This window comes from Neofelis nebulosa, chromosome 9, assembly GCF_028018385.1.
Source record: "Neofelis nebulosa isolate mNeoNeb1 chromosome 9, mNeoNeb1.pri, whole genome shotgun sequence".
NCBI classification, from domain to species: domain Eukaryota; kingdom Metazoa; phylum Chordata; class Mammalia; order Carnivora; family Felidae; genus Neofelis; species Neofelis nebulosa.
The window spans coordinates 30,087,081-30,109,661 of record NC_080790.1 but is presented as its reverse complement, the minus strand read 5'-3'; the positions used below and the strand labels follow the sequence as shown (position 1 = coordinate 30,109,661).

The following is a 22,581-nucleotide window of genomic DNA, read 5'->3' as shown; positions in this document are numbered from 1 at the left end:
CCAGGGTGGTCAGTAGGACCGGAATGGAGGTGGAGTAGGTAGGATGGATCTGCCCTGGGCACAGGCAGTGAGGAAGAACATTGTCTGAAAGAGTTTAAAGGCTTAAGGTTGGTCTGCTTTTTATTACCTTTATAAGCTAGCAATTCTAAGCAATGTCAATGATAAAGCACCCCTGTCTTCTGGGGTGCATGGCTCTCTGCCCAGTGCTATTGCTGTGTGGCCTAAATCTGGCATTCATACCCTGCACTCTGCTATCCCCAGTGGTGTTATTCTCTGGGGCAGGGAGACAGGGAAAGCCCCTGACTTGTAGCATTTGTTGATTTCTGTGTAAAAATTCCATGGCTGATGACGAAGCCACCAAAGTAGGGAATTGGAAACACCATCTGGTACTAGCTAGGTCCAGTGCAAGCTTATACCCAATATTTAGATTCAGTACTATGCAGATTTTATTAACAAAAAGCAATTATCAAATTATGGTTGAGGTGGTAATACAAGTACCTGATGCAATTAACTTAAATAAAACTTCTTAGTATATGAAAGATTTTATTACAGACAATTAAATTAGGCAGCAAGAGTAACCTCAAACAGAACGGATTATTTTGCTAATTTCCAGCAACAATTGCAATGTGTTAAATTTCCCAGTAAAAGTTGTTGACTACTGTTTACATAATAGGCAAATAACGGCTCTTAGCTTCAAAATAGAAATAAAATCATACATACAGTCAGTTTGGCAATTTGATGCTTAAATAGCTCGGTTATGTTTTGGAAATAGGGTGATAGCAATTAAAAATTTTTTTTCGTCTTTTACTATTTTGACTCTGAGAAGCTCCGGAGCCACTTAACATGTATGTTTTCAGGACGAAACCGTTAACTTTTTATGGAATAAATGCAGTATATCAGTATATAGTATACTGTACTGACCTAACCCAGCCCACCAGTTGGCTGTTACTGTTCAGCTTTGCAGATTTTATCAGGTCACCCTTGATTTCTGCTTCTCTTTCTCCACATCTTACCTATCAGCCAAGGCTGGTGGCTCTATATTCGTAATGTATCCAGAATCTGACCATGTCTTATCACCTTTACTACTGCCATCTGCTCCAGGCCATGCCTCCTGTCACCTGGTTATCACAATCAGCCTCCTTACTGGGCTAGTTCCTTCTTCCTCTGACTCCACAATCCTCACAGCAATCAGAACTCTGAAGTGGCTCCCCATGTTACTCGGAATCAAAGCCCAAGTCTTGACAAGTGGCTTACAACCCTATGTGATTTTGCACCATTGGCCCCCCTGACCTCATTTCTCCCCATTTTCTCCCTTACTTGTTAAGCTCTGAGTCCAATGGCCTCCTGGCTGTTTCTAGCACACACTTCTCATCTCATGGTCTGTTTCCTCTACCTGGATGCCCCTCCCCCAAGATCAGAACATGATTTACTGCCTCATTTCTTTCAAGTCTTTGCTTAAATGTTACCTTCTCTTGGGACATCCCCTTACCACCCAACATAACCTCTGCCACCCACCACCAACTGGTACATCCTATCCTTTTCCCACTATTTTTTTTTCATGTTACTATTGCCACTGACATACTTTATTTATTTTACTTGTTTACTGTTTGTGTTCTCCACTAGAATGCAAGCTCCATGAGGGCAAGGATTTTTTACTCGATTTTTTTTTTTTATGTGCCTGATAAATACATGTTGGATTAATGAGTGAGTAGCTGGGGCTTTCTCCTTTCCCTGGGAAATAAAAAAAGAAAACCAACAATCTTGTGAATACACTAAAAACTAGTGAATTGTACACTTTCAAGGGTTATCTTATGGCATGTGATTTATATCTCAATAAGCATTATTGATCGTCAGCAAACTGAAGATGGATTGCAGAGAGAAATGCTCTCAGATCTGTGTCTTACAACTTGAGGAGACATGATGGACCTGACCTTTACGTGCTGGGACGGGTGGATAAAAACAAACAGGATTCCAGGAAACACTCTAATCCTGTAGGAGTTATCACCCAAATGCTGACTCATTCATCATGGACTAGAATCCCTCTGGTCTCTTGGAATCAATGTTTTGAGGCCTCTTTCTTACCACTTCAATTTCTCTCCTTGTTTGGCCCATTCACTCATATACTGAAAGTATAAATGTGCCTTTTTGAAATGTGTGTTGAAAAATCTCTAACCCTCTCTTAGCCACTCCAGAGGCCGGAAATGAGGATGGCTGCCACCGTTGTTAAATAACACTTGTAGAGTGTCCAGTGCCACGAAACTGTGTGGTGCACAGTAATGTTGGAGCCCTGAATCCTCATGTGCTCACCAGGGTTTGAACAAAACCCAGACAACTGGAGTTTCCAAAAGAATGTGTTACTGATTCATGAATTTATGGATTGCGCCATGAGATGGAATATGGAGTCCTGAACATGAAGTTCTGGTGAGGCAAACGAAGCCAGATTGTGAAATAAAAATACACACTAACGTAAGTGGAGTAGCCAGCCAACTTAATTAGACCTCTCGTTGCCTGGATTTAGAAAAGAGTGAGTTGGTAATAAATAATAACATCACCTTATATTTATACGGTTCTTCAGGTTTTTTTCCTCCAATTTAAAAATTGTGCTAAAATGCACAAATGTAAAATTTAGTATCTTAACCGTTTTGTAAGAGGTTAGTGTTGACACATTCATAACGTACAATCATCACCGCCATCGATTTCCAGAACTCTCTTTGTCTTGTAAAACTGAAATTCTACGCCCATTAAACAAAAACTCCCCATCTCCCCCTGCTCCCAAGTCCCTGGCAACCAGCATTCTGCCTCAAGGATTTTGACTAAGTACTTCATTTAAGTGAATCATACGGTATTTGTCTTTTTGTGACCGGCCCATTTCAGATAGTATGATGTTTTCAGGGTTCATCCACATTGTAGCCTGTCTCAGAATTTCTTTCTTTTTGGTGCTGGGTGATACTGCATTGTATGTATAGACCACATTTTACTTATCCTTTCACCTGTTCATGAACTCTTGGGTTGCTTCTACACTTTGGTTATCGTGAAAAATGCTGCCATGATCGTGGATGTACAGGTATCTCTTAGACACCCTGCTTTCAGTTCTTTTGTTTATACCTCAAAGGGAAATCACTGGATCGTATGGTAGTTTTATGGTCTTGTGTTTTGAGGAACCACCATACTGTTTTTGGAATGGCTGCACCATTTTACGTGGCCATTAACAGCGCTCAAGGGGTCCAGCATCTGCATGTTGTCACCAACCTTGTTATTTTCAGTTTCTTTAGATGGTACTCGTTCTAATGGGTGTGAAGTGGCATCTCGTCGCAGCTTTGATTTGCGTTTCCCTAATGGTTAAGGATGTTGACCCAACTGCTTGTGTGCTTGTTGGCCACTTGGAGATCTTCTGTGAAGAAATGTCTATTCAAGTCCTGTGCCTGGCTTTTTAGCAGGTTGTTTTCTTGTTGCATTCTTGGAGTCACGTATACTTTCTGGATATTAATCTCTTATCAGCTATGATTTGCGAATATTTTATCCCATTTTTTTGTACTTTGTTGACAGTGCCTTTGATGCACAAGATTTTTAAATATTCATGAAGACTAATTTGTCTATTTTTCTTTTGTTGTCTGTGCCTTTGGGTGTCATATCCAAGAAATCATTGCCAAATCCAATGTCATGCAGCTTTTGTCGTATGTTTTTCCCTTAGAGTTTTACAGTTTTAGGTCTCACATTTAGATCTTTGGTCCATTCGAGTTAAATTTTGTTTATGGTGTTAGGTGAGGGTACAGCTTTGTTCTTTTGCATGTGGATATGCTCTTCTCCCAGCACCATTTGTTTAAGAGTCTGTCTTTTCCCTATTGAATGGTCTTGGCACCGTGGTCAAAAATGATTTGACCATATATGTAAGGGTTCATTTCTGGGCACTCTATTCTGTTCCATGTATGTTTCTGTGGATGTATGTTTCTCTGCCAATTCCACACTATTTTGATTACTATAGCTTTGTAGTAATTTGTTTTTTTACTTTTAGATCAGGAACTGTGTGTCCTCCAGCTCTCCTCTTCTTTTTCAAGACTGTTTTGGCTATTTGGTGTCCCTTGAGATTTCACATAAATTTTTGGATGCGTTTTTCAATTTCTGCAAAGAACATCATTGGAATTTTGATAGGTATTGTATTGAATCTATAGATTGCTTTAGGTAGTATTGAGATATTTTTAAAAATAGACTTTATTTTACTTATTTATTTTTGAGAGAGAGAGAGAGAGAGAGTGAGCATCCGAATGCATGCAAGTGGGGGAGGGGCAAAGAGAGGGAAAGAGAGAATCTTAAGCAGGCTCCACCATGAGATCGTGACCTGAGCCGAAATCAAGTGTCTGACTTTTAACTGACTTTTAACTGAGCCACCCAGGTGCCCTGGTATTGACATTGTAAAAGTATTAAGTCTTCCAGAGGCACCTGGGTGGCTCAGTCGGTTGAGCATCTGACTCTTGATTTCGGCTCAGGTAATGACCCAGGGTCATGGGATCCAGCTATATATCAGCCTCTGTGCTAAGTGTGCAGTCTCCTTGGGATTCTCTCTCTCTCTCTGTCCCTCTCTCTACCCCCCCCCCCTCTATATATGTGTGTGTGTGTATGTGTGTGTGTGTATTATATATAATATATGTATATAATAAAATGAAAAAAATACTAAGTCTTCCAGTTTATCAATATGGAATACGTTTCTACTTATTTATGCCTCCTTCAGTTTCTTTCAGCAATATTCTGTAGTTTTCATTGTATAAGTCTTTACCCTCCTTGATTAAATTAATTCCCAAGTATTTTATTCTTTTTGATGGTATTGTAAATGGAATTGTTTTCTTAATTTCCTAGACTGTACGTTGTTCATGTATAAAGATGCAAGTGATTTTTGCCTGTTGACTTTGTATCCTATTTGGCTGAATTCATTTATTCATTCTAACAATTTGGTTGTGTAATCTTTAGGATTTTCTACGTGTAAGAGCATACCATCTGCAAACAGATAATTTTACTTCTTCCTTCCATTTTAGATGAATTTTATTTACCTCCCTTGCCTAACTCCTCTGGCTAGAACTTCCAGTGCTATGCTGAATAGAAGTGGTAAAAACAGATGGGCATCCTTGTCTTGTTCCTGACCCTAAGGAGAAACTTACAGTCTTTCACCATTGAGCAGGAGGTTTGCTATAAGATGTCATATATGGTTTTTATTATGTTTCAGGTAGTTTCCTTCTATTCCTAGTTTGAGTATTTTTTATCATGAAAGGGTGCTAAATTTTGCCAAATGATTTTTCTGCATCACTTGAGATGATGTTTGTTTTTTCCTCCCTTTATTCTATTAACATGGTATATTACATTAGTCGATTTTTGCATGTTCAACCATTTTTCCATTCCAGGAGTAAATCCCACTTGGTCATGTTGTATAATTACTTTTAATCTGCTTCTGAGTTCAATTTCCTAATATTCTGTGGAAGAGTTTTGCATCCACATTTATACGGGATATTGTATTGTTAGGCGACACTGTAGTTTTCTTTTCCTGTGGTGCCTTTGTCTAATTTGGGCTCTGGGTAATGCTGGCCTTACAGGATGATTTAAGAAGCATTCCCTTATCTTTAGTTTTTGGGAAAAGTTTGAGAAGGTTTGATATTGGTTCTTCTTTAAATGTTTGGTGGAATTCACCAGAGAAGCCATCAGACCCAGGGCTTTTTGTTGTCAGGCGATTTTTGATTTCTGATTAAATCTCTATACTAGTTACAGGTCTATTCAGATTTACTATTTCTTCATAGTCTTGGTAGGCTTTGCACATCTAGAATTTGTCCACGTCAGCTAAGTTATCCAATTTGTTGGCATACAATTGTCCTAGAACTTTCCTATATGTTTTTTTATTTCAATAACAGTGATTACCTCAGAGAAAGAAAACCCGGTAAGTGGTGATGAGAGACAGAAGTGAGTGTGACAGTTTCGTTCTGTTGAAATCCTTACTCTGTGCCCCTATGTAAATAAGTCAGAAATTAGTGAAACAGGCTGTTTGGAAGATTGAACATAGATAACATTGATATTTAACGAGAAGCTGCAGTCATCTCCCAACCCATTCCTTGCTCTCTGCTTTCTGCTCCGGGTCATCCTTCCCCCCCCCCCCCCCCCCCCCCCCGGCTGGGAAGGATCAGCTTCCTGAAGCATGGGTCCGAGTGTACATTCACCCTCTCAGAATCCTCCTTCACAGTCCACTCATCCTCTGTGGAATAAAAGCCTGGCTTCCTCAGTGAGGGATTTCAAGCCATCACACTGCAGTTCTTGTCTGTAGCCCTCTCCTCGGACCCCGGCACACCTGGGAGTCAGAGGAGGGTTTTTCTCTACACGCGACACCTCAGCGTCTCGTCCCGTGAGCTTGCTATTCCTCTGTCTGGAATAGCTCCTCATCTGCCTTACACAAGCCTCTCCATCTCTCAAGGTTCAGCTCATGGGCCACCTTTTCTTGTAAATCTTTGTGACCTCCTCAAGTCAAAATTCATCTTCATTCGTGCATCCATTTAATCATCCAAAAAAATTGTGTGCTCCATGCTAGGCGGAGAGGAGTGAGATGCAGGTCCCATCATCAAGTTGCCTAGGGTCTTCTAGAAGGAGACTGATGTGCCCTCACCATAACTAACACAGACTGAGCACATACTAAGTGTCAATAATGGCTCATTTAATCTTTGCAACAACCCCATGAGGTGGGGGCTCCTTCCCGCCTTAATTGTAGAGGTCCTCTGCCCAAGGCCACAAGGCTGCGGAAGAAGAGCTGGAATTCACAGCAGGCATTCTGAGCCCAGAGCCCTGCGTTTGCAAATCACTGTTTGTAATAAGTATGCTTCCTTCATCTGTTCTGATGTAATTGCTCTGAGTTGGTATCAATATTGTTTTAAAGCTCCCCCGGTGACTCCCCTGTGCAGCCAGAAGTGAGAATCTCTGCTGTCAAGGATACGGTGATGGCAAAAAGTGTGGATGGTCACATAGGCCTGGGGCATGGGGATTGGAAGGGGCTTGAACTCATTTAACTGGCAGGTCGGAACACAATGAGTGACGAGGGGAGGACAGGACACAGGGGACTGAGTAGCTTCAGGAACTGGGAGCTGCTCTGAGAGGCTGGGCGAGAGATCAGACTGTTAGAGAGGAAAGAAGGGGCCATGTTGGCCTTGAATGTCATGCCTAAAGAATGTGCAATTGATCCTTTAGGCAACAGGGAGACATGGAAGACTTAAAAATTATTTTTGCATTCATCATTTTTAATAAGCCCCCTAGAGGCTTACTGGAGCCCCTCACTTGCAGAAAATCTGCCCTAGTGGGCGTGTAAGATTTATGCAGTGCTGGTGTTTGTCTGATCTATGATGCTACAAGGGGGAGCACCTAACAGTACTCTTTGTCCACAAGGCAGAAAGAGCCAGTGTCCATCTGGAAACGCTTAATAGTTATGAGAGGCTTGCGCTGTATTTCCAAAATGCCAAAAATCCCCCGAGGGCAGACATCTCTGAATGGGGAGAGGCTACATGTGCAGCCTTTTGCTTTCCCCATCTCTGCCTGATGTAAAGCCTCAGCTGTTTGTCAGTGGATGTGGGTTGATCTAGTGAGGTTGGAAGAAGGAAGACTGGTCCTAGGAGGGGTCTTTTCAATGTGGAGGTGGCCTCGATCTGCATATAAACCTTTACATAGATCCTATTCCTCTGGGCTGGGCCTGAAACACTGCATTTCCTGTTGCCATGACACCAGCAGTCACTATTACAATCCCCCAGGATTCTGTGAAGGAGAGGGAGAGGGAGGGAGGGAGGGAGAGAACACAGGAGCGAGCCAGAAAGCATGGTAGTTTTTCTCCCTTTCCTTATTTTCCTTCTCTTTCCAATCCCTTCTTCTATCTTAAAGAAATACCAACAGAAAAGTACAAGCCAAATAGGCAAGGGAGGCAGGGGAGAGTTTCCCTTTTCTCCATGTTGGCTGCTAAGAACATACCAGGCTACTTGAAGATGTGCTCTGAGGCAGGCTTTGCGGACAGGACGCTGATGGTTGCCTAAGCAGAGCGACCTCTTCTCCACTTCCTCTTTCCTAACACAACCCCAATTTGATAAAAAGAATAAATGCATACAGGTGACTTAGAGGAAGCTGCTCTATCCCTGCTCCTGGGGTGGATCCTGATTCCAAGTCTAAGCCAAGGATTGTTATATATACTTTCTCCCCCTTGCTGGCGATTGCTTCAGAACCTCAGCCTTGAGCCTATCAACACGGGGCCCCCTCCAAGCCATAGCGCCTAGTTCAAGGGCGGGCTGTGTCCTGAGTTGTGTCAGACACACAGAATGGAAAGACTTAAGTCTGTGTTTTTCAGGGAGAGAGGTTGCCTCCCTTGTTGGTCTGCTGGCAGCCATCTTGTGACCACGAGACAAGTCAGTGTGAGGAAAAAGTCAACACAAAAAAAAGGAGGAGGACAGCCAAGTGAATCACAGAGAAATGGAGCTGGAACTCTGTCTTGTGCCTGGAGGTGGGGCCCACCTCTGGAGCACCTGACAATTGAGATAATGTGTTTCCTTTTCAGTTGGGCTTGTAGCTGAGAAATGATTCCCAATTCTTTTCCTAACTCAAAGTACCTGTCTTTGTAACTACAGAAGACTATAACAATGACAGAGTCCGTAAGAAGCTTTCTCAACAGTTCTGTCATCTGAATCACCTAAGAACCTCTTGATGTAGAATGACCATTATTATCCCTATAATTCAGAGCAGTGTAGTGACTTGTCTAAGGCCAGGTCTCTATTTTAGTCCCATGCTCTTTTGACTATATCAAACCTCTCACATAACTGTTACTGTAAATAAATCCCATGATTTATTATATATTATTATAAAATAAAAACTCCACTCATTTGTATAGTTCTTTGCACATTTAAATGCCTGGTTACATCTAGGGCTTTAATCTCAAAAGACCCCTGAAATGAATGTCTCAGATGTTACAGTCAGACACAGAAATAATACATGCTAAAATTAAGTGACGCGGCTGGTCTGGCAGGAAAAGATAACCTATGCCAATCAAGATCCCCCTTGGGATTTGGAGTTGGGACCCTGAATAAGATGCAGAGATGAAGGCCAAAGAGAGGAGAAGAGAAAACCTATGGCCCCGAGAGAAGCAGGGGGAGAAGACACCTTGGTTTCTGGCCACTTTCCAGGTCCCATTTCCAGTGTGATGGAGGTCCAGCTGGACTGGGTCTCCTGCTCATGACATAGATGTTTCTGGGCCCTTTTACTCCAGTCAGTTGGAGTTGGTTTCTATTTCTTGAAGCTTTGATTCGAACCTCCCCTTCTTTAGTTTGTTTATTTACTTTGAGAGAGGGAGAGAGAGAGGTGGGGAGGGGCACAGAGAGAGAGAGAGAGAGACCCTAGGCAGGCTCTACGCTGTCAGCACAGAGCCCGATGCGGGGCTCCATCTCCCAAACTGTGAAATCATGACCTGAGCCGAAATCTGGAGTTGGATGCTTAGCCAGCTGAGCCACCTAGGCGCCCCCAAACCCTTTTCATCTCGTCTTAGTTATCTCTTTCCCTGACATGATTAGTAGTAAAAAATGAAAACACTTAAGATGAAAAGGGCCCTGGTGCCAGTCTTGTGGTAGCCTCAAGCAGGGGTTTGAGAGGCTATATCCCAGTCTGGAGGGAGGCTCTGGGAACAAGTGTGACAAAGAATCTCACAAGCTGTGGCAGCACCTGAGGAGGAAGAACACAGCCTGAACACCTGGGGTGCTCTGGGAGTGGGTGACCTTGAACTGATGCTGTGAGAATGTCATCGTGGAGTTTCCGATATGTTTAAGACCATGGTTCACGGGGCACCTGGGTGGCTCAGTCAGTTAAGTGTTGGCTCAGGTCATGATCTCAAGGCTCATGAGCTCGAGTCCCACGTCGGGCTCTGTGCTGACAGCTTGGAGCCTGGAGCCTGCTTCGGATCTGTGTCTCCTTCTCTGTCTCTCTCTCTATCCCTCCCCTGGTCATGTTCTGTCTCTCTCCTTCAAAAATAAATAACTAGGGGCGCCTGGGTGGCGCAGTCGGTTAAGCGTCCGACTTCAGCCAGGTCACGATCTCGCGGTCCGTGAGTTCGAGCCCCGCGTCAGGCTCTGGGCTGATGGCTCGGAGCCTGGAGCCTGTTTCCGATTCTGTGTCTCCCTCTCTCTCTGACCCTCCCCCGTTCATGCTCTGTCTCTCTCTGTCCCAAAAATAAAAATAAAAAAACGTTAAAAAAAAAACAAAAATAAATAACTATTAAAAAAAAAAAGACCATGGTTCACAACCAAGAGGATTTTGCCCCCTCCCCAAAAAGGTATGGTAGTGTTTGAAGACATTTTTGGTTGTCACAGCTTGGGGTGGGGCCTCTGCTTCTAGTGGGTAGAAGGGTGGGGGCGAGGGATGCTGCTGAACGCCCTCTAGCACGTGGGACAGCCTCACAACCGTGAATTATCCAGCCTGACATACCAGTAGTGCCAGGGTTGAGCAACTGTGATTTCTGAGATTTTTTTTCCCAGTGTGTTTATAAGAGGGTTATGTTTACTGATGTTCCAGTCTAGGAATTTTCCATAAATATTATAGGTAAATATTTTTTATAACCAAGGTGTGGACAACTCAGGCTCACTTTCCCCAGGACCGCTTTTGATCACCACGTACAGTCAGGTCAAATCCCGAAGCAGAGAGATTTACTGGTGGGCAGTGGGGGACTAGAGAGGTCATCCCTGTGTTCGATGACGGAGATAGGCCTCCGCCATTAGGCTCATTGATCCATGTGGCGTGTTTCTGCGTGTCAGAAAAGCAAAAAGGGAAAGCCTTTTTTGGTGTGCATGTTTCGGACCATCATTTTGTACCTCGTTAAGAACCTGACATATGGTAATGCTTACCACATCCACAAAGGCTTCGACCAATAGTGATTTCTAGTAAGGTTGCAAACAGTAATTACGTTTCTAAAGTGGTAGTTTAGATCTTCTATTGCCAGTAGGAAAAAAATACTAGTTTGCAGGCATGCCCCCAAATGAGCTCTAAAGAACTCCTTCCAAGAGTTATTTATCTTCCGTAATGGAAGGGCAGTAAATCTGGGGGAAGGGCTGAGGACCTCAGTGAAAGGCGAGGTGGACCATGACCGCTCCTTTCAGTTACTCTGGCAACTGTGTGCGGTTAAAAGATTCTCATGGAGCTTTGGAAGATGAGCTTCTCTCATCAGAAGCTTCTTTACTTAATGTGTTTGACACTGTGGATTAGCGCTGCCTCCTCCCAGTGGGTTTTCTCCTTTGGGCTCTGAGGTTTGTGGTTGCCAAGGGCTGTCCACTGTGAATGTGGAGCTGTGTGCTTGGATCCGTCCAGCTGTGATCCCCGGAGCCTCAACTGGCCTGAACACTCTGTGCTTTCTGGTCTGCCTTCAATTCTGAGGCACAGAAAAACATTTTCAGGTCTTGCCTCGCCTCCCAGCTGGGGTAGGAAGGAAGATGAGGGTGATTCTGTAAGATCCATAGCATCTTCCCATTGGCCTCCTGGTAACGTGTGGGTTCCTCTCAGATGAACAGGGTCCTGGGTCTTCTCATGCTGCAGAGAGGCAAGCACGGGGCTGTGGGTTAAAGCACGTTCTTGAATCCCAGCAACCAGAGGCTCCTCGAGGTGGGGGGAGGGCAGGTCGTGGAGGAGGGCAGTCACTGCGGCTGGGCATTTGAGGTGATGGAGGCTTAAGTCCCAGACATCGGCGGAACCAGCAGAAAGAGGCATTCTGAAGCAGGAGACCCAGGTCTCCAAAGCCATGTGGCGTCCCCCTCCAGGGGCCCTCTGCAGACCATTCTCAGCTCTGATGGAGCCTTCCAACCGTCCTTCGTGTCCATCCTGACAATTTTGGCCCAGCTGTCTAGTGCCCTGTTACATGAGATGGGATTCATTTCTTTGTTGTTCTTCATGGGACGTTTTCGAACCTGAGAGCCCACTGGGATCATAACAACTTCATTTGTTGAATCCCTACCGAATGCTCCACACCGCACACATACCGTCTTCTTTAATTATCGTGGCGGTCCTACGAGGTAAGTCCTACTATGCCCACTCTTTAGAGTAGGAAATTGAGGTTTAGAGAATTTAGGGAGCTGTCCAAGGTTGGAATGAATGGGTGGCAGCACCAGAATTCCGCCCCAGGCCTCACTTTATCCCTGCTTGCTGCCTCATTCTACCCCTGCAGAAGGGTTTCACGTTCCTCTTCACCTTGACACGTATGTCCCAGGTGTTTTGAAATATTCTGTTGACAGTAGTTAAGATGCACACTGTAAAACGCATATGTTGTGTAATAAAATTGTCTTGGTTGTGAGGTCAAGGGATTTTTTTTTTTTTTTTGAGTCCTATCTGGGCCTGAACTCACACAGAGCTTTCTCTCTCTCACAAACGCTATTTAGGGTAAAGTGATGCACCAGGCATATTTTTAAGTTTAACCAGGCATAACACACCCATCTAAATAAACATTTGAGTGTATTGTAATTGACTGTGTAATGAGATGTTAAAATCGGATGACCCTTTGTCTTAGCTTCAGCGGAGACTGGAGACTACATGAGAACTCATTGCATGTTCCAAAGTGGTCTCCCTGACGGTCCTCTTCCTGCTGTCTGAAGTGATGGGGGTGGGGACACGCCCTGCTCCCCTCCTGCATCTGGAGAGGGGGAGGAGGGGAGGAAATGCCAATAACTTCTCCTACAGCCGTTCCTGCTCTCTGGTCTCCAGCTTCCCACTCGGCTCCTATAACTCTGGTAGTAGTCTGGAGGGAGGCAGTCGGCCACACATCCCGGCTCTTGGTCACCTCCTTTGGAAGTCCATCTTGGATGTCCTGTAGCCCCATTTAAAATGACCGACTGGTCTTGGGGGTGCAGTGGACGGGTGTCTGGCTCATGATTGAGACATCTACATCTACCGGAGAGAGAATAGCTTGTGGCAAAGCAGACCCTGTACAAGAGTCAGCCTGGGGTCGCTTCAGGTCCTGCCCAAGCCAGGTACACGGAGGGCTGAGGAGGCCACAGTGGAAATCATAGGAGATAGACTGCCGTTTTTTCAGAGGCTGAGCAAGGAGCTGTAACACAACCCCCTCCCCTGCCCGCCCCTGGCCAGAGCAGATCCGTATGCAGTGGAATCTGGGGCACCACGGCTGAGGCGTTCCCAACAAACTGGTAGCATCTCCCAAGAACCCACAGAAGTGCCCCCTGCAAACAAGAAACACCTGCACATGCCTGCCAAACCCAAGGAACCCGGATGCCAACTTACAACAGAATCCGCTGTAAGGCCCTTCTGTCCTCTTACCTTTCCTCTCTGTACCCACTTCAACTCTGGATCTGAAGGTACTGTCATTGGCAGCTAAGTGGAAGGTGGGTAGAGACACAAGGCAGAGAAAGAGAGAATCTAGTCATGCCTCCTTCTCCGTTGCAGCAGTTAGGCCTGGGGTGGGGGTGAAACTTTAAACTTAAGCATTACTTAGTATTACATCCATATTAATGACTAAACTGATTGTCTGGAGGTGTAGCGTGGGTAAGATCTTTTTAAAAATTCTGCATGTGGCCTGAGATATTAAGGGACCTACTCTGATTTCATCCAGGGCAGAGGCAAGAACTGCGGCAGAGTATGTGAATCGGCGGAGGGGTGGGGTGGGCGGGTGCACCTAGGGGAGCTTGAGAAGCATTAGGATAGTGCCCTCCATTCTGCTTGTCCAAATGCCACGACATTACTTTTCCCCCTCACTCTTCGGCTCCAGACCGTGTGGTCCTTGCAGGCATGGTGCTACCTCAGGGCCTTTGCATTTGCTCTTTTCTCTGCCCGGAATGTTCTTCCTCCAAGTGTCCTCCAAGTGTCCACATAGATTGCTCCCTGGTTTTCTTCACCTCTCTCTCTGTTTAAATGTCCCTTTATCAGACATTTTATCTAACCATGCAATGCAAATCGTCATCCACATCTCACTGCTCTGTCCAGTCCCCTTATTATACATTCTTAGGTTTTCCACAGCCCATAATACCACCAGACCTCTCATGTGGATCTGTTTATTGTGTGCTCCCCAGAGCAAGCTCTAGGAGAACAGAGACTATTTTCTTCACTTTTCTTCCCAAATGCATAGAATTATGGATAGCACGTGATTGTGGCCCAATAAATATTTGTTGTTTCTGTTGTTCAGTGTTATCTCTGCTTCCCCAAATTCCTTTTACCTTTCGGACTGTAGATTCATTCACTCTATTATACAAGCAAAGCCAGTCTGGGCAAGCTGACTCACACCTTTACTTCCAAAGCCTGTTTTCTCAGTCTGGGACACAAAGGAACCCGGAGGAGGGAATTCACTTAGCATTGAGATGCCAGTGACCTGATCTCTTGGAAACGATACATTGGGTTCCCCTGAAGGAATAGTTTGTTTCTCTCTCTCTCTCTCTCTCTCTCTCTCTCTCTCTCTCTCTCTCTCTCTCTCTCTCTCCCTTTCTTTTTAAATCTGAAAAGAAAGAATGCAGAATGAGTCCCTTCTCACTATAGCCCGAAGGGTGGTTTTTATGAATTTTTACCACATGTCCACACAAAACTTTAGACTTTATCTCACTGAAGGAAAGAATGTGAGAAATTTTTACTAGAGTCTTGTCCATGTAGAGACCCTTATCAGGGAAAGTGATTTTCTGAAGTGGCCTGAGTCATTAGGAAATAGGTTTCTTTCTCTGACTCGCAGCTAACTTAGCCCTCGAGCGAAGACAAAGGACTCCTTTTGGGGACTGGCTACTCACAGGGCTTGATAATGAGGTCTGCTCCTTGGCCTTCCCCCTGAGAATCAGGTCTTCCCAGCATACCTGACAAGTGTTCTTAAATCAGGAGCTCATCTAAGAATGACAGAAATAAAAACCTCCCTTCCTGACAGAGCTTCTCCGGTGAGATCCTTACGTCTGCTCCCCTCCATCATTATTACCCCTGTGTCTACACTTGCAGGAAGGAATTTTCTCTGCAATTTCTCTGAAATTTAGTTGGCTTGAAAATGATGTTTTCAGGGATGGCAAAGATTCATTTGGTGCAGTGACAGGGAAACCAGGACCCTGTGTACTTGCTGCCTGGCGGATTAAGAATGTGAGCTTTGGGGGCGCCTGGGTGGCGCAGTCGGTTAAGCGTCCGACTTCAGCCAGGTCACGATCTCGCGGTCTGTGAGTTCGAGCCCCGCGTCAGGCTCTGGGCTGATGGCTTGGAGCCTGGAGCCTGTTTCCGATTCTGTGTCCCTCTCTCTCTGCCCCTCCCCTGTTCATGCTCTGTCTCTCTCTGTCCCAAAAATAAATTAAAAAAAAAAAAAAAAAAAAAAGAATGTGAGCTTTGGAAATAGATCGCGTGGTTTTGAGGTTGAGCTCTATCACTTACTAGCCGTGTGACCTCGGACAATGTACTTAACTTCTCAGTGCCTCAGTTTTCTCATCTGCAGAATAGGAATAGTAACAACCTCCCACATATGGTTGTTGTTAGGATTAAATGAGTGAATATAGGAGGAGGGCTTAAAACAGTGTCTGGGCACATAAGAATAGCTGTGCAGGTGTTGGCAAATATTATTTTTGTTCAGTGGTGGTCAATCGTGATTATCATCATTATCCTCATTGTTTTATCTCCATCCTCTTGCAAATGGGGCCCATTTATTTATTTATTTATTTATTTATTTTACATCTAAGTTAGCATATAGTGCAACGATTCAGGAGTAGATTCCTTAATTCCCCTTACCCATTTAGCCCATCCCCCCTCCCACAACCGCTCCAGCAACCCTCTGTTTGTTCTCCATATTTACGACTCTCTTAGGTTTTGTCCCCCTCCCTGTTTTTATATTATTTTTGCTTCCCTTCCCTTATGTTCATCTGTTTTGTCTCTTAAAGTCCTCATATGAATGAAATGATATGATTTTTGTCTTTCTCCGACTGACTAATTTCATTTAGCATAATACCCTCCAGTTCCATCCACGTAGTTGCAAATGGCAAGATTTCATTCTTTTTGATTGCCGAGTAATACTCCATTGTATATGTATACCACATCTTCTTTATCCATTCATCCGTCGATGGACATTTGGGCTCTTTCCGTACTTTGGCCATTGTTGATAGTGCTGCTACAGACATGGGGGTGCATGTGTCCCTTCGAAACAGCACACCTGTATCCTATGGATAAATGCCTAGTAGTTCAATTGCTAGGTCATAGGGTAGTTCTATTTTTAGTTTTTTTGAGGAATCTCCATACTGTTTTCCAAAGTGGCTGCACCAGTTTGCATTCAAATGGGGTCCATTTAGACTCTAGTTGAGGACTTACGAGAGGAAAAGCAGCCAGCTGAATCTCTCTCAACAAGATGCTGCTCAAATTAATCATGGCTTCATTTTTTTCGACTTGTTGGTGAAGGAACCACACGGGTTTGTGACCCCCATTGAGTTCTGTTCTTCTAGGGCTCCAGAAAGGGAGTGATACTACACTTGTGTTCTTTCCTACTCTCTCAGATTTATAAGGATCATCACCCCATTCTCATGAAAATTTTCTACATGACTGTAGGGCAATCGAACCAATCAGATGGCTGAGGAATGATACCTAGCTTTTTAAAAAGAATTGAAGAAAGCCTCTAGTCAAGAAGTGGGAAGTAGAAGTGAGCCTAAACATTTTTTTTAATTGTATCACCAAAATAAAACACAAATACCAAAATATTCTCCAAACTGGATCTAAACCAAACTAGTGTTTCTTTTGTTCCAAGACCATGGCTTGTAGATTTGAGGAAAGGATTTTGGCATCCACTATCTCAGTTCACCTTTCTCCCTCAGGTTATTAGCACTGGAATGTGGCAGCGGATTTCAGCCGAGTCACAACATCTGCATGGGGGATTTGCCTTTTGCAGGTTGCCACATGATGTGCCGCGTTTATAGGTCTCAACTCAGAGCATCACCTGGTACCTGCTTTGTACGCTTCCCAGGCAGCCCCGAGCATTTCACATGGGCAGTCTCTAAGGATCTCTTCAAGCTTTGCAGTCTGTTGAAGCGGAAAGTTTTCTAGCTGATTAAAAACAAATTCTAAATCTAGTATCCACGACTGTTTGTTTAACGGATGAGGTAACCGTAGAAAAATGCAATAAACAAAACTGAAATAGTCTTTGCTCCATTGTGAACGTGGGGCTCTGGGAATCTTGCTGGATTTTGGTCCTTCCTCTCCTGTTCTGCAAACAGGAACTCACCTAGAGGATCACAGACTGACTTAAGTGTGTGTGTATGTGTGTGTGTGTGAATTAATATTTTCTTCTTCATTGTGGAATTTCTTTTTGGTTCTGTTTTATGTCGTCTAGGTCTTTGTTGAGCCTATTTTGTTTTTGTGTTGTTTTCCTGGTGTTATTATCTAGCTGCATTGTAGCTTTAGAACAATTATTTTGAATTCTTTGTCAGGTAGTTCATGTATCTCCATTTCTTGAGGGTCAGTTTTTGGAGATTCACTGTGCTTCTTTGGTGATGTTGTTTCCCTGTTGCTTCATGATCCTTATACCCTTGTCCAGTGTCCAGTTACCTCTTTTGGACTTCATGGCCTGACTTCAGTAAGGAAAGGTGACTTTGGTAAGGTGACTTCACCTGTGAGTCGAGGCATGATGGGGCAGACTGCAACCCTGGGTCTAGTGGTACAGGGAACCAAGTGTACTGGCTTGTGGTGGCTCTGGGTCCAAGGACGTATGATGTCTCGACAGCTCAGGCTGCTGGGGTCCATAACATTGACAACTGTGTAGTCCTTGGTGAGAACTTTGGTGTATCTGCAAGGGCTCTTTGGGTCCTTAGTGATGCCTCAGGGTCCAGAGGCTAGAGACCAGGGAGGGCAGGCAGTGGTGATGGCTGGAGCTGGCGTCGTGCATGCAGGGGCTGCCGTGGTCGGCTGCAGGTGCCTGTGTGGCGGCAGGGGCCGGTTGCGGGCACGCCTTTGGTGGCCGGGGCGGGGGTGGGGGCAGGCCCAACTGCTGGTGCACTAGGAGGTGCCTGGCCCCTGATTGTCATTATGCTCTCTTGTGGCCTCGGGTCTCACCATGGGCTGTGCACAGCAGTGGAGCCAGTGATGGGAGTTGGGCCAGCAGGGTACAGGTGCACAACTGGAGTGGCTTAGCTGCAGGTGAGCCCAGGGGTGCAGGCAAGTAATAGGAGTTAGGGCTGGATCTGAGCTGACAAGCTGCTGTGCCGGCCCTGGCCGTTGGCATGCTCTCCTGCCACTTAATTAAAATTAACCGGGAGCACCCGGGTGGCTCAGTTGGTTAAGCATCCGACCCTTGATTTCAGATCAGGTCATGATCTCATGGTGTGTGGGATCGAACCCCTGTTGACGGGCTCTGTGCTTACAGTGTGGAGCCTGCTTCGAATTCTCTCTCCCTGTCTCCATTCTCTCCCCACACCCCCCCCCCCTCAAAATAAATGAATGTTTTAAAATTAACAGCCAGCACTATATCAAACGGTCGTTTCTGATGCCTCACCTAAATTCGCCCCAGTCTGCTGCTCCTTCCTTTCCCTCTTCTCTGCACTAACTACGTAAGCTGCTCACTGCCATGTGTACAAGGACCTTTCGTATGTGTCACATGTCGCAGGCCCCCTTTGTAGCTCTCTAGCTCACACCATGTATGTTCAGAGGGCCAGGAATTCCATGCCCTTCTGCAAACCAGAGGGACACATTCTTAGGCAACGAGAGAGGGCCTTTGGGGTTTCTCAAATTACAGACATCACAGAAGTTGCCTCTCTTGCTTATCATTTGCTGACTGATTAATTAGCTCATATCCTCTGGATGAAGAAATGGCAACACATTTCTCATAATTATACTCATATCACATAATTTCCTAAGTCTAATTACTTAGGACATCCACAAGAGTTAATGGCTAAAAGTTTGAAGAGTATCACCATCAATGTGTCTCACAGCTGATCTGATTTCTTCGTTCTAGTCACATACAATAAAGAGAATTTGGGGGCATCTGGGTGGCTCAGGTAAGTGTCTGGCTGCAGCTCAGGTCATGATCTCACAGTTCGTGGGTTCGAGCCCCACGTCGGGCTCTGTGCTGACAGCTCAGAGCCTGGAGCCTGCTTTGCATTCTGTGTCTCCCTCTCTCTCTCTGCCCTTCCCCGGCTTGCACTGTGTCTCTCTCTGTCTCTCAAAGATAAATGAACGTTAGAAGAAATTAAAAAAAACTTTTTGCTGACATTTGGGTGCTGATGGTATATCAAGCACCAATGGAAGCTTTTTGTCACAATCCTAATAGACACTAATGATAGATGCCTTTTACAGATGAGAAAACCGAGGCCCAAAAAGTTGAAGTAACTTGCCAAGGTTAACACGTTTAAAAAGAGGCAGATCCTCCTGCCAGACAAACTCCCACAGGATCCATGCAGCGCAAGAGGGCCACTTGAACTTGGCCTTGCATGCAAGGCCTTAAATTTAGGTATTTGACATTATCTCCATATGAGGTCACACAGTCATAGAAATGCACTAGAAAACTGAAGTAGGTCTGGCATACAATTTGGACCACACTGTCCTCATAATAAAACTGTTATATATTATACACACACACACACGTTTACATACATATAATTATGTAATATATAATAGTATATACACATACACATGTATACACAGTTGTGTTACATTTCTGTAATATGCAATTACGGTATATTTCATTTTTGTGTGTGTTAAAGTCTTAGGTAAACATAAATATTTTAAATATATCATAGGTTCCATACTTCTTTCGCTTTGTAATATACAGAGGCCTGGCCATGTCTTGACACGGGAGAGGTCCCAGTGCACAGAACCGTAGCATTAGGAGGGAAACTTAGAGACTAACTATCTTGTCCAACTTTTCATTTCATACGTGAGGACATGGAGACACAGAGATGTCGAGTAACCTCCCCAAGGTTACACAGCTAGAAGGCCCTTCTACTGACAGACCGGTGTGCTCTGTCCTGCACCGACTGCTGCTGCTGTAGCTGTTGCTACCTGGTTCATGCTTCCAAATAAGCAAGGAGAGGTTACGCGTATGGGCACAAGTAACATTCTGGAAGCCGTGTAACATTTCTTTCGAGGCCAGTGACTCCCTCCAGTGTAATCTGTTTTTGAATATGGTGGGAAAAAAGATTACATTTCCATGGGACTTTGCGCATTTCAAAACCCATTTGGAGCTGAGAATCAGCAGTGGACCTTGTGACCACCCTGGGAGGGTGTGTGCACAGGCATTGCTACTTCTGTTTTTCAGATGGGTAAACAGAAGTCAAGAAATGTTGCACACCTCTCCCAAGGTAACACAGCCAGGTAGTGGCAGAACTGTTACTGTAATTTAGGACTCCTGGCTTAGACCATTGTGCTGCACACCGCTGCTTTTCTGCGTGCGATACGTCCTACAGGAATTACAGAGAGAGCACAAGCATTTTTGTTTTCCTGATGCTATTCATAAACCATTTTAAACCCAGTTTTTTTTTTTTTTGTCTGAAAGAAACTATTCCTCATGTAATCAGTAACCTGGCAAAAAAGATAACTAGATCTTCTAAACGATATTCATACAGTAAATGCTATGAAGATAGACAGTAAGTGTTTCCAGTGTTCCTTAGGTGTTTCCTTTCAGTGGTGAGGTATAAGATATATTTAAATGAAGCTTAGTCTGGGAAACCAGCACATTGCAATTAAAAATGCAGCCCTTTAGTCTTGCAATTCTTTGTCTAAAGCCCTTTTACAAAAGAGGGTATTTTAATTCAATAAATAAAAGGCACTTCCAGCTTTCCTACTGGAGAAGGAGAAGGAGGAGGAGAAGGAGGGGGAGGAGGAAGCTTAGCTACCACTTGCAACTAACACACATAACAGAGGAAACACACAAACAAATAGCATTTGATCTTGCTTTGCTGCAGGGCGTTTTCATCTTTCAAAAGAGGAGGGAAAAACAACCTCAGAACTTTAACCACCAAAGCTTCCAAATTTATTGCAACACAACGTAATGGCAAAATGCTATTTTCTTAGCGCTCAGATTTTTTGAATAACCACCATGGCCAAGAATGCCTGGTTTTATTTTTACAATACACCCAAAGAAAATCTGGAATTCTACTCTCGATTTGGGGATGGCAGAGATGCCTGGGTTTTTCAGAGCAAACCATTGAGTCTAGTTATTCGATCTTATCCTCTCTGTTTAACCTGTGCTTGAGGCATTTATTTCATGTTTATACTAGTTTGACACAAATCATGCTTAAAAGAGATTTCATACCCTGTCTCCCTCTGCAAAGTTGGGCTACAATAGTAGACTTAACAATGCCAGCCCTTTCTTGGGCTTATCAGTTAAAGAAGCATTCAGCCTAAGAAAACGCTTCCAGTGGAAACAGGATACACAATTGAACATCTAGCCACATTCCACCGAGATTTGTGTGAGCAGAGAGAAGTGTAGATCTGCACTAAAAAACTTCTCTTCATTTAGCATCAATGTGTCCATTTCTCATACTGCTTTTCCTACATGGTTGGAAGCAACTTGTTACAATTCTGTTACATTCCGTATAGGAAGCAAGGTTTTAAAAAGGCCAGGGTAATAAAGAGACTTAAAGCTACTTCAAAGTTCTACACAAATGTCCTACTTTTCAACTTTTTTTTTTTTTACCATAATTAAATTGGTTTAAAAATACAGTGAAAATCTTGTTCTAATCTTATCTCAAAACAATTTATTTATAGTTGATATACATAATATTAGTCGTTTACAAGGATGTCAACTACCCCCACTCCCTCCCAATTCTCCTGAGACTGAAATTTGTCCAGACTGATTACTTGGTCAGGGTGTGTATTATAGTTTCTTAATGAGAAATACATTTTAACATTTTTATAATAAGGTATGGAAAGCAAACTATCTACATAGCTTAATAATTCATCAGACATACCTTGTTTGAAGAAAGCAATTTTTTTTCAAAAATTTTCCACCACACAGAATGGATATCCTTTTTTCTTTAAGCTTTTCTGCATCACAAATCCCATCCAAATTATTCTAAAGAAGAAACAAGGAGAGGTCCAAGCAACTTTCCTCTTTTCTCAGAGGAGCTAATCAAACATTCCCATCAACCTCTCAGCACTTTGAAAAGCACATTTTAGCCACACACACACATCCACACACGTACATGCTCACGCACACACACACACACACACACACACCCTCACACACTGCTTCTCACACTGGTTTTAGTGCTGAATTAGGCGGTCCTCTTTCAAATTTCCACTCCCACTTGCTTTTCTTTGGGGTAAGGATTTCTAAATATTCTTCTCTAGCCTAAAGCACACATTTTCAGTAAGCAAATTCTATAATTAGAAATTCTAAAAAGTAGAAGAGAGGAGGCTAGATAAAATGGGAAACAAAAAGTATCCTTTAAAAAGGTTGTACACGGGGCGATTAGATTTTCTCTTTCTTTTTCAAATGCTACGAAACAGCTGGTTAAACTGCATAAGGAAAGACTACTGTGCCAACACGACCAACCTGATTCTACCGGACTCTCACTCCTGGAGTCAAAAGCACTTTTCCTACATGGTAATGCTATGTTTTTGTTTTTTTTTTTTAATTTTTATTTTTTAGCTCACTGTGGTCCTTTCTGCATTTTG

General features: G+C 43.9%; 1 protein-coding gene across 2 annotated transcripts in view; it reads right to left on the bottom strand.

The window, feature by feature from the left end:
- The window catches only part of VIT (vitrin), a 106,907-nt gene extending 84,750 nt beyond the window's left edge, over positions 1-22,157 (bottom strand). For both annotated transcript variants that reach the window (XM_058683028.1, XM_058683029.1), the window contains exon 1: positions 21,873-22,157. The gene's annotated coding sequence lies outside the window, so the exon portion shown is untranslated. The remainder of the gene's footprint in view (positions 1-21,872) is intronic.
- Positions 22,158-22,581: the final 424 nt, after the last annotated feature.